Genomic DNA, 9,775 nt, shown 5'->3' with positions numbered 1-9,775 from the left:
CGCCCCCCCGGCACCTCGCCTCCCGTCGCCCCGGCGCCTCGCCGCCCGTTGCCGCTCCGCCCCGCACAGCTCCGGCCGCCCGCCGCCCCGGCGCCTTGCCGCCCATCACTGCTCCGCCCCCCGCTGTCCGGCTCCGCTCCGGCCTCTGGTGAGGATTCTTCACATTTTTTTTCCTTTTTTAGCATTACGTAATCATCAACATATGCATCCACATATGCATCAACTAGAGTACTCCATCAACTTGAGCATCATTTTGTAGCATTACAGCATTCAAGCATGAAACAAAATAACACAACATTAGTTCAACATTACATGACACCTGTTCCTCTTCTAGCAGTGAAGTAGGACATCCAGCCAGTGTGTGTAACATCTGTAGGAATATCAACATAAGTGGAGGCAGCATATTGCTTGGGGGCAGTGAATGGCCTTGGAGCACCTCTTCCAGCTCCTCTGCCATCTCCTCCTTTGCCAGCTCCTCCTCTTCCAGCTCCTCTGTCAGCTCCTCCTCTTCCAGATGGTGGTGGTGTAGTAGTAGTTGCAGCAGCTCTTCCTTGTCTTGATGGTGGTGTAGGAGCAGAAGCAGCAGCTCTTGCATGTCTTGTTGTTGTTGTAGGAGAAGGACCAGCAGCTCTGGCTGTGAGTTGCTTGGAGTAGCCTTGCAAAGAAAAGGAAAACAATTAATAATACTAGAAAGAATTGTACAAGAAAGGAAACATTAGTATATTTCAAGGTGCAAAATTATTACCACATGTTTATTCTTCCTCAAAGCAAGCTCAGGCTTCAACTGTTTAAGACAGTTTGTGTACCTATGCCCTTGGAGACCATAATTGCCACATGTTATGGTCCCCATTCTTGATGTGTCTTTTGGCTTTGGTACTTCAAATTTGCCCTTGATCCTCTTTTCTTTCTTTCTTCCTCTCTTGATTTTGAATGCAGGTTGTTCTATGTCTGGACCGGGGATCCTTGTCCAATCATGCTCACTAGGCACAGGAAATATCATTGGTTCATAAGCTGCAACATAAAAATCTTTCTTGAAGAATTTGCTAACATAATCCTCTGGTTTCCTTTTAGCCTTGTTTATTGCAGAGATGGCATGGTTGCATGGTATGCCACTAAGGTCCCACTTCCTGCATCCACAAGTCTCAAGTTCCAGGTTGACAGCATGTGTTTGATGCCCACTTGTAACTTGTCATAAGTTCACCCCAGCTTGTATTGGCTTGCAGTATCTGGCCCACTCCTTCTCAACCTCTAGCTTCTCACTTTAATGAGGTGTTATCTCCCATCTTGCTGCCTTTCCACTCTCTCTGTTCTTGTGCCACCTCACCATCTGCTTATCTTTTATCCCATCACACATTGTCCTTATAGGTTTTCTCCTAACATCTAGAATGTACTTGTTGAACACCTCAGACAAGTTGTTCACTACCAAGTCAGTCTTGCAGTTTGTGTCAAATGCATGCCTTGCCCATGTTTTTTTGTGTATTGCAGTAAGCCACTCCCAAGCTTCCTCACTTTCAGCTCTAAGATCATTCATTGTAATATTAAATTTGTGTTCATTGTAGGCATAGCTAGCATAATCCATGCACTTTTTAAGATCTTCACCCCTAAACCCAGCATTTTGGAAATTTGCATATAAATGTCTAAGGCAGAATCTTTGGTTGCAATTTGGAAACACATCATTCACTGCATTCAGTAACCCCTGATACACACAATTTAACAAGTCTAAGCTACAAGCTAAAGAAATTTGCACCAATGAAACTCTAAGCTAATGTAAACACTTGTGAAAACATAATGAAATATGCAAACACATACCTTTTGTCTATCTGACATTATAGTATAAGGTCCAAACTGGCCCACTCCCCCCCCCAGACAAATTTTGAGTTGGTGTAGAAACCAACACCAACTAGGTGTGTCCTCTTGTCCAACTATGCCAAATGTCAGTGGATCTATGTTGTTGTTTTCATCTCTACCAGTGGCAGCAAGGAGTTGAGCACCTGTAGTGAGCTTAATGAAGCATCCATCAACACCTGTATAATCAACATTTTCCAACATTAAATACATTTAAGTGAGATACAATATGGAGTACTCTACAATATGTAAGTGGTGCACAAGGTTCAGAAACTAACCAATGAATGGCATGCACCCCTTGAGAAACCCCTCCCTTGCTCCATTCATGCAAAAGAACATGGCATGAAATCTTAGGCCTTGGTGGGGTATTTTTGCAGTTGGTACTGGAGTAACAGTAGTGACTATTACTCTACTCCCTGGGTTTGTGTCCATGACAGTATGAGCATAGTCTTTAAGCCTAGGATATTGCTTCTTGTGATCTCCTAACACAACTTCAATAGCTATGTTCTTTGCCCTATATGCCATGCACTTGGGCACATCTACACCGTATTTTTTCATGCATGAATCAATTATAGTCTGAATACCAGTAGTGATATCAGATCTAAAGAGATGCTCATATTTTTGTGCTAGACACTTAGCACTAACCCTGGTGGTCTCAGTAGTACTAGGGCAAGTGTGCTCTAGTCTCATCTTCTTAATTACAAAGGTTTTCTCCCCTTTTATAACTGCTGCCACCATAAAGAACTGGCATTGTTTATCTATACACTCAACAGTTATCCTCTGATCTGAATTCCTGTGATACTTAAAATTCCTGGCCTGAGTGATGTGCAAATTCAACAAAGCATCTCTGAATTGATGTTGATCCCTAAAACACAACTTTAGGCACAATTGTTCATGTGGTTGCTCCATTTTCTCATTGTACCACTTCCTAGCAGGCCTTTTCTTTGCCCCACTCTTTCTTTTCTTTGGTAGAACAAATGAGAGTGGCTCAAAACCATCATCATCACTCTCCCTCAACAATCCCTTCTCTTCTTCATCTAATGATGGTCTGAAATCAGGTTCAACCTCTGGTAGCTTACTAGAATGTGACATAGTTGTTGGTCCTCTTCTAACTGGCAGCTTCTGCTTCTTCTTTACAGGTTCAACTATAGTTTGTTCTTCTTCTTCAAAAGTTCTATCTTCCTCTACCTCAAATGGGTCCTCGACTTCAGTGTCACCCTCATAATGCAGCATATCTTCCTCCTCTGATTGCTCATCATCTGATTCTTCCTCTTGTACTTCTAGCTCTCCCTGTCTCTTTCCCTCTTCCACCTCTACATCTTCATCATCACCCATATAATAAGGGTGTCACTTCCAATTTGACCATCCTCATCAGAGGCATTAGCATCACTGTCCTCATATACCTCAAATCCTTGATATTCCTCTTCTTCTTCTTCCAAAACAACTTTCAACTTGGCATTTGCATTCTTGCTTTCTTGTGTGCAAACACCAGGAGGATGATGTGTGCTAGAGCTGCTACATTGACTATCAGAAACAACTCCTTGCTGATCAACAGCTAAGACAGGAGGCTCACTCAGATAAAAAACAACAGGCTCTTGGTACACAATAGTGGACAACTCTGGCCTTTCACAATGTTGCCTCTCAAAATCAGTATCAGGGGGTGGACAAGCCCTAACTATTAAATTAAGCACCAATTTGTCCTGGATCTTCCTCTTTATCATCTGTAATTCTGCATGACTGTCTACCAAATCCAGCCCTTTCTCTATTAAAGATGGTTTTTCAATGTGATACAAACAATCATATGCATTAAATCCTTGGGTTTCCATCACTGCAACCAAATTCAGATAAGTAATGTCTAAACTACACAGCTTCATCTCCAATGGTTCTCTTGCATCAAAATGGATCCTTACTTGCCAAATATCTTCATCCAAACTACAGAACAAATTAAATTTCATGTATTCATTAGCATAACTCTAAATTTGGAGAGCAATAGTACAGTAAAGGAAAATTTCAAGTAACATGTAAGTCTAAAATTTACTATTACTATTACAAATGACAGAACATGAATCAATGTACTTTACTATTTCAGCACAATAGCAAAATCAAGGAAAAAGACAAGGCCACAATACTTCACTTAGTCAAACCCTAATCCCTAATTGTTACCGTAATTGAACTAATTTGAGAGTGCACTACACTACGTTACTAGGTTACTATAATTTTCCTATACTACTCACTTTAATTGGACAAACCCTAATCCCCAACTGGATAAAGCAGAAGATGAACAAACCCTAAAAATCCCCAATTGGATAAATAATCAGAGGAGGAGGAGGAGGAGAAGGGTACTTACAGCACGCCGCCAAGTCCATGCGTCAACTCATGGCTGTTGCTAGGGTTCGCCACCCACAGCTGCGCCAACCGCAACCGCTGCTCCATGGTGAGTAACATCGACTCCTCCTCGTCTTCGGTCGAGTACGCGGAGCTGGAGTCGTCGCGCCATCGCCGTCGACGCCAGCCGGGCCGCTAGGAGGCCAGAACGACATGTCACCATCGCCGTCGACACCCTCGCCGCCGCCTGCCGGAGTAGGGTTCGAGTCGAGTCGAGGGGAGGGGAGGGGAATGGTGCGGTGGGGGACGAACTGGTGCGACCGGGTCAGGTTTGGAGAGCGGGTCGTCCTAGTCAGCGCGCGAGCACGCGCGATTGGCCAGCGTGGCACCTGACGGGTGGGCCTGAGCTGTCGGATCTAGCGTCAATACATATAAAATAGAGTTTTAGCCTTATCTGCAACAGCCTGGAGCAATGTTGGTACTAACACGCAAAAATTAGCAATCGTGGTATCAATCTGCATGTGATGCCCCAGTTGTGGTACTTCTGTGCAATTAACTCAGGGGAGGGGGGTGCATCTCTGTGCAACTCCGGTGCACGGCTTAAATAGCGGCGACGAGGACCAGGCGAAGGGATGGTAAAATACTTTAGTGCGCCGCACTGAAGAGGCGGCCGCCGAGAAGTCGCGTCGATTAGTGCCGCCCTCCCTCCCTCCCTTCGGTCACATTGCGACATCAATGTCGGCCTCCGGCATGAATGCGGCGCGGTAAGCGGCGCGTGCATCGGAAGAAAAGCGCAGGAGGGGCGGTTGACGGGTTTTTGGTGGGCCAAGGCGATCACAAGCAGGCTTGGGAGCCGCCCGGACTCCCGCAAACCTCCCCCACTTTTGTCTCCGGTTTGCGGGGTAATCGCGTCCGGACTGCTCCGCGGACTTATACATGTCGGCGTTAGATGACTTCCACGATCCGGACAGCCCAGTCCAGACGGCTGCGGGAGGTTTACGGGTCCGCCTTAAAGATTCCCTAACTAGTGCATTATTTTTAAAGTGTCAACAATCATTATCAAAACAAACTGAAATCTACTATATCTAAATAGCTAACCCCCACTACAAAGAATTTGTAGCTCCTTCTTATGTCACATCACCCAAATTAATGTAGCCTTTGGATATACTAGATCACTCAACAATATCCATCCGATCTACACATTCTGGGCTGCTGTACCCATCATATGTAGTAACTGATGCATGCATGCAGTAATTGCTGCTTTATGAGAGTTTTAATCAAGAACAAAAATTGACGCATCCATGCAGTTCATAGCTTCATCCTCCAGTGCTCTATACTCCCTCCTTTCCGGTTTATATGACTTATCTCAAAATTTAAGTTTTTCCATTTTATAAGGCTCAATTTGGTTGTTTCCCATCACATGTTCAGATTTTAAGGTGCATTAAATCATTGCATGCAAGTATTAAGACAAAATCGACCAATGCATATACTTTATGCATGCATGCATTGCAATTAACGCATTGGTAAACATAATTTTTTGAGGAAAACAAGAACATTAATTGGGTGTTTTTGCAAACTACAAAAAATATTCCACCATTCACCATCTATCTTGGTTGGTGAGATTTTTGAATTGAGCCTTATAAATCGGAAAGGAGGGAGTATGTTCGAAAAGTGAGTTGTGCATGCGTATTTCTTTTGTTTTCGTCCAACTTTGAACTTATAGATTGACATATGTACTCCCTCTATACTGGAATATTTGTTGCTGGGAAAACCCAGTTCAACATCTCCCAGCGATGTCTCTAGACAAATGTAAGACAATAATTTTAGGACGGAGGGAGTATTTAGGAACAGGGGAAGTATTTATTTGTAAAATACTGATGGCTAGTGTATTTAGGCCATGTTTGGTTCATAAGTCCTAGGACTTTTTTTAGACCTAACTTATAAGTCTCAAGTCCCTAAAAAGTCCCTACCTGTTTTGTTCCATATTACAACTATAAGTCCCTATAAGTCCCTCCTTGAGAGTCTTATTTTATAAGTCCCAAATGAACACTTTAAGTCTTTATAAGTCCCTCCTGTTTGGTTTAGATGAGACTTATAGGGACTTTTTTAAGTCCCTAAGCCAATAAGTCCCTAAAAACAAACACCCTCTTAGCGAGAGCACTCCAAAAAGTAAGCAAAAGAACACTAACACAGAGTGGTGTGAGGAGCATCCTATCATACTCGTTAGGTGTGAGTGGATGATACAATAATGGCAAGTGTTGGGTGTGAGTGGCCGTGCATGCCTGTATATCGCACTCACACCCAGAGATAGTCACCCAGCATATGACCATTCATGATTCATGGTTGGAACGATCAAAAGTCAATGACGCGGCGAGCCCCCCCCTCCCTCTCTGCTCACTCCTATAAGTATCGAAACACGCCATCATTTGCAGGCATGCAGCAGCTAGCTCCAGCAGATCAATGGATCAGCTCCTCCTGCTTCTCGCGCTTCTCTTGTGCGGCCTCCTCGCCGTCCTCCGGCGCGGCCGTGCTCCTCCCCCTCCACCCTCACTCGTCATGCACAAGATCAGCGACCCAGCTGTCGCCCACAGCGCGCTCGTCGAGAACGCAGACGCCTTCTCGAATCGCCCGCCCGCACGCCTGCACGTGGCCCTGGCCGCCCGGCGACGCGGCCAGCGGAACGAGAACCTCAACACCTTGGCACACGGACCGCACTGGCGCGCCCTCCGGTGCAACCTCACCGCCGAGACCCTCCACCCGTCGCGCCTGGCCTGCCTCGCGCCGCTGCAGCGGGAGGCCGTCCAGGGCCTCATCGCCGCGCTGTCGTCCGCCCCCGGGGAAGCCAGGAGGAGGTGACGGAGCTGCACCAGCACCTCTATGGCGCCATGTTCTCGGTCGTCGCGCGCCTGTGCTTCGGTGACGTTGTCGACGAGGACCACGTGCGCGCTATGCGCCAAGTCATACAACGCTTCCAGCTCGCCATTGGGCTGGTCAAGCCCTTCTCGGCCACCGGCTCCGTGATGGAGAAGCTCGAGGAGTGGAGGTGGCTGCGCAGGCTCTTCGCCATCGACGTCCGGCTCAAGGAGCTATTCCTCCCTCCCATCGAGGCATGGAGGCGGGCGGTCCGGTCTCCTCGACCACGTGACGACAACGGCCGTCGTCCGTACGTCGAGTCACTCATCGATCTCCGCGTCCCCAATGAGGACGGCGGCCGGCGCGCTCTTAGGGACGAGGAGATGGTGCGGCTGATCTCAGAGTTCCTTGGCGCCGGCACGGGGACGGTGGTGGCGAGCCTTGAATGGGCCCTCGCCCACCTTGTCGACAAGCCGGAGGTGCAGGAGAAGCTACGCGGCGAGGTCGACGACGGCGTGGTCTCCCGTGCAGGTGCAGGCATGCCTTACCTGCATGCCGTCGTGCTGGAGACCCTCCGCATGCACCCCCCCGTTGCCGGTAATCCCACGCCATGTCCATGCTGATGCCGTCGGGGTGCTGGTCGGAGGAATGGCTGTGCCGCCGCCGGCCGGCGACTTCTACGTCAATTTCTCTGCCGGAGACATTGGCAGGGACAACAAGATATGGAAGGATCCCGACGAGTTTCTTCCGGAGCGGTTCCTGGCCGGCGGCGACGGGGAGGGCATTGGCCCGGTGCCGGGTCCCAAGCAGATCAGGATGATGCCATTTGGCGCGGGGCATAGGTTCTGCCCCGGCGTGGGCATGGCGATGGTGAACATGAAGTGCTTCTTGGCTGCACTCGTGCGCGAGTTCGAGTGGGCGACACCGACTGGCACCGACACCGTTGACCTCACGGAGCTGGATTCCTTCTTCAAGGTGATGAAGAAGCCTCTTTCCGCACGTGTCACGCGATGCACCAAATCCATCTAAAGATCTCAACATCTCGCGAATCTGCACGATTGTGCATAATAAAAAAGTTGTTTTCTACCGTTGTTGCAGCCGAGCCTAGATCCGCGGAAAGCTTGTCCTTCTGCCGTTTTCTGTCGGTTTCAGCCGTCTCCGGCAAGGAACCTATCTAGTTTGGGTGTGGCTAGGTCTCAATTGGCTAAGACTTAACCAAGTCTAAGTCAAATGATATATAACATGTAAGAAAGAAAAAAAAAGAAAAAACCAAATTCTTTTGCACGGATCTCCGTGTAAGATACCACGAATATAGCATGACATGTGTTTTTTGTCATCTGTTCTTGTTTTTTTCTCCTTCCCTCAGCTCGCACACATGTGTTTTGTGACCATGACGAGCCGACCTATGCCAAGTATTGGTTCGTTGAGAATTGGACTCTTTGCCATTTAGGATCATGAAAATTAAATAAGTAACCATCAACTACTACTTCATTTTGTTGATCTGTAGTTAAAGAAGTATTCATGCAGAGAAGCTAATCAGTTCATCTCCAGATGCCGGGTTTGATCTCCCGGTCTCCTGCGCAACCTCTCTCACACATTGCCAAAATCACTTTGCTGTGTTATTTAGCGGGTACATTTCGTTCCATTGTTAGAAGGCTATCTCATCCCGGCGGTTGTGTGCACAACCATCTAGAAGAGTGTGTATCAGAAACCATGTCCCATGAAGACATGCAACTTGTGAGCAGTGCTAAGCTGTTTTCGAAGCGTCTTGGTGTGATGGTTCATTTCATAGTTTGCTTTGCCATCTACCATTTTGTCAATCAACTTATACGGTTGCAATCTATTCATGGATCGTCTAGTTCGGCTACGATGACTTATTTGGTCGGGCTACTTTGTCTATGATCACTGTTGTGAGTACCACGTCACAACATTAGCCTAAGTGACCAAGACTGCTTCTGCTACCTACGCATATAGACTCATCATCTTGCAATGGGTGGAGGAAAGATTTAGATATGAGAATGATGATGATGATATGCTGGTAACATTAAAGCTGCAACAAAAACAGAACAATTCGAAGGAGAAATGAATGTCATCGGGGTTGTTGGTGTAGACCTTCAGGCGAGCTCCATGTCAGCTCATGATGGGTTGTGGTCTAGTGACTCTCAAGGTCTTAAGTTGCATGTCCAGTGTCTCCTCATGGAGATGATGGGAGACATAAATGTCATGTATATCGGGGACGACGACAGAGGGGAAGAGGAGGTGAGGTGTGTGTGGTGGTGGGAAGGTGCAAGCGAGGAATATAATAGATTTAGTTTGTTGTTGCTATGCAGATATGCAACTCCGGCTGCTGATTGTTGTCTTAGGAGAGGAATAAGACTGAGTAGTAGGGAGCAAGAGCGAGAAAGTGAGGTATATGGATAGGATGTTGCTGCTATGTGTATATGATGTCTATTTGCTAACCATGTGCATATGATGTTATTGTTGAGTGTTGTCTCCGGGAAAGGATTATGAAACAGCAATAGAGAGAACTTAAGAGAAATTGAGATATTTACTCACTATATGATTTCTAAATTTTGATTATCAACTATAGCCGCTAGTTGCTATAGAGAACAGAGAGGTGTGTAACTACTGATTGTAATTGCTTCATGCTAGATCTGTATGTTGCTCATGAAAATGTGTTACTTTTTGTCCTGTGTTTGTGTGTTATAGAACATACAAAAATACAAAAAATACATTTGGTTGTTTGTTTCGT

At 46.6% G+C, this 9,775-nt stretch overlaps 1 pseudogene; it reads left to right on the top strand.

The window, feature by feature from the left end:
• Positions 1 to 6,628: 6,628 nt before the first annotated feature.
• Positions 6,629 to 8,343, top strand: LOC119366852 (annotated as a pseudogene).
• The last annotated feature ends 1,432 nt before the right edge of the window (positions 8,344 to 9,775 follow it).

Source organism: Triticum dicoccoides, chromosome 2B (assembly GCF_002162155.2).
Source record: "Triticum dicoccoides isolate Atlit2015 ecotype Zavitan chromosome 2B, WEW_v2.0, whole genome shotgun sequence".
Taxonomy (NCBI): Eukaryota; Viridiplantae; Streptophyta; class Magnoliopsida; order Poales; family Poaceae; genus Triticum; species Triticum dicoccoides.
Note: the sequence above shows the minus strand (reverse complement) of the source record. Positions and strands in the feature narration are given on the sequence as shown.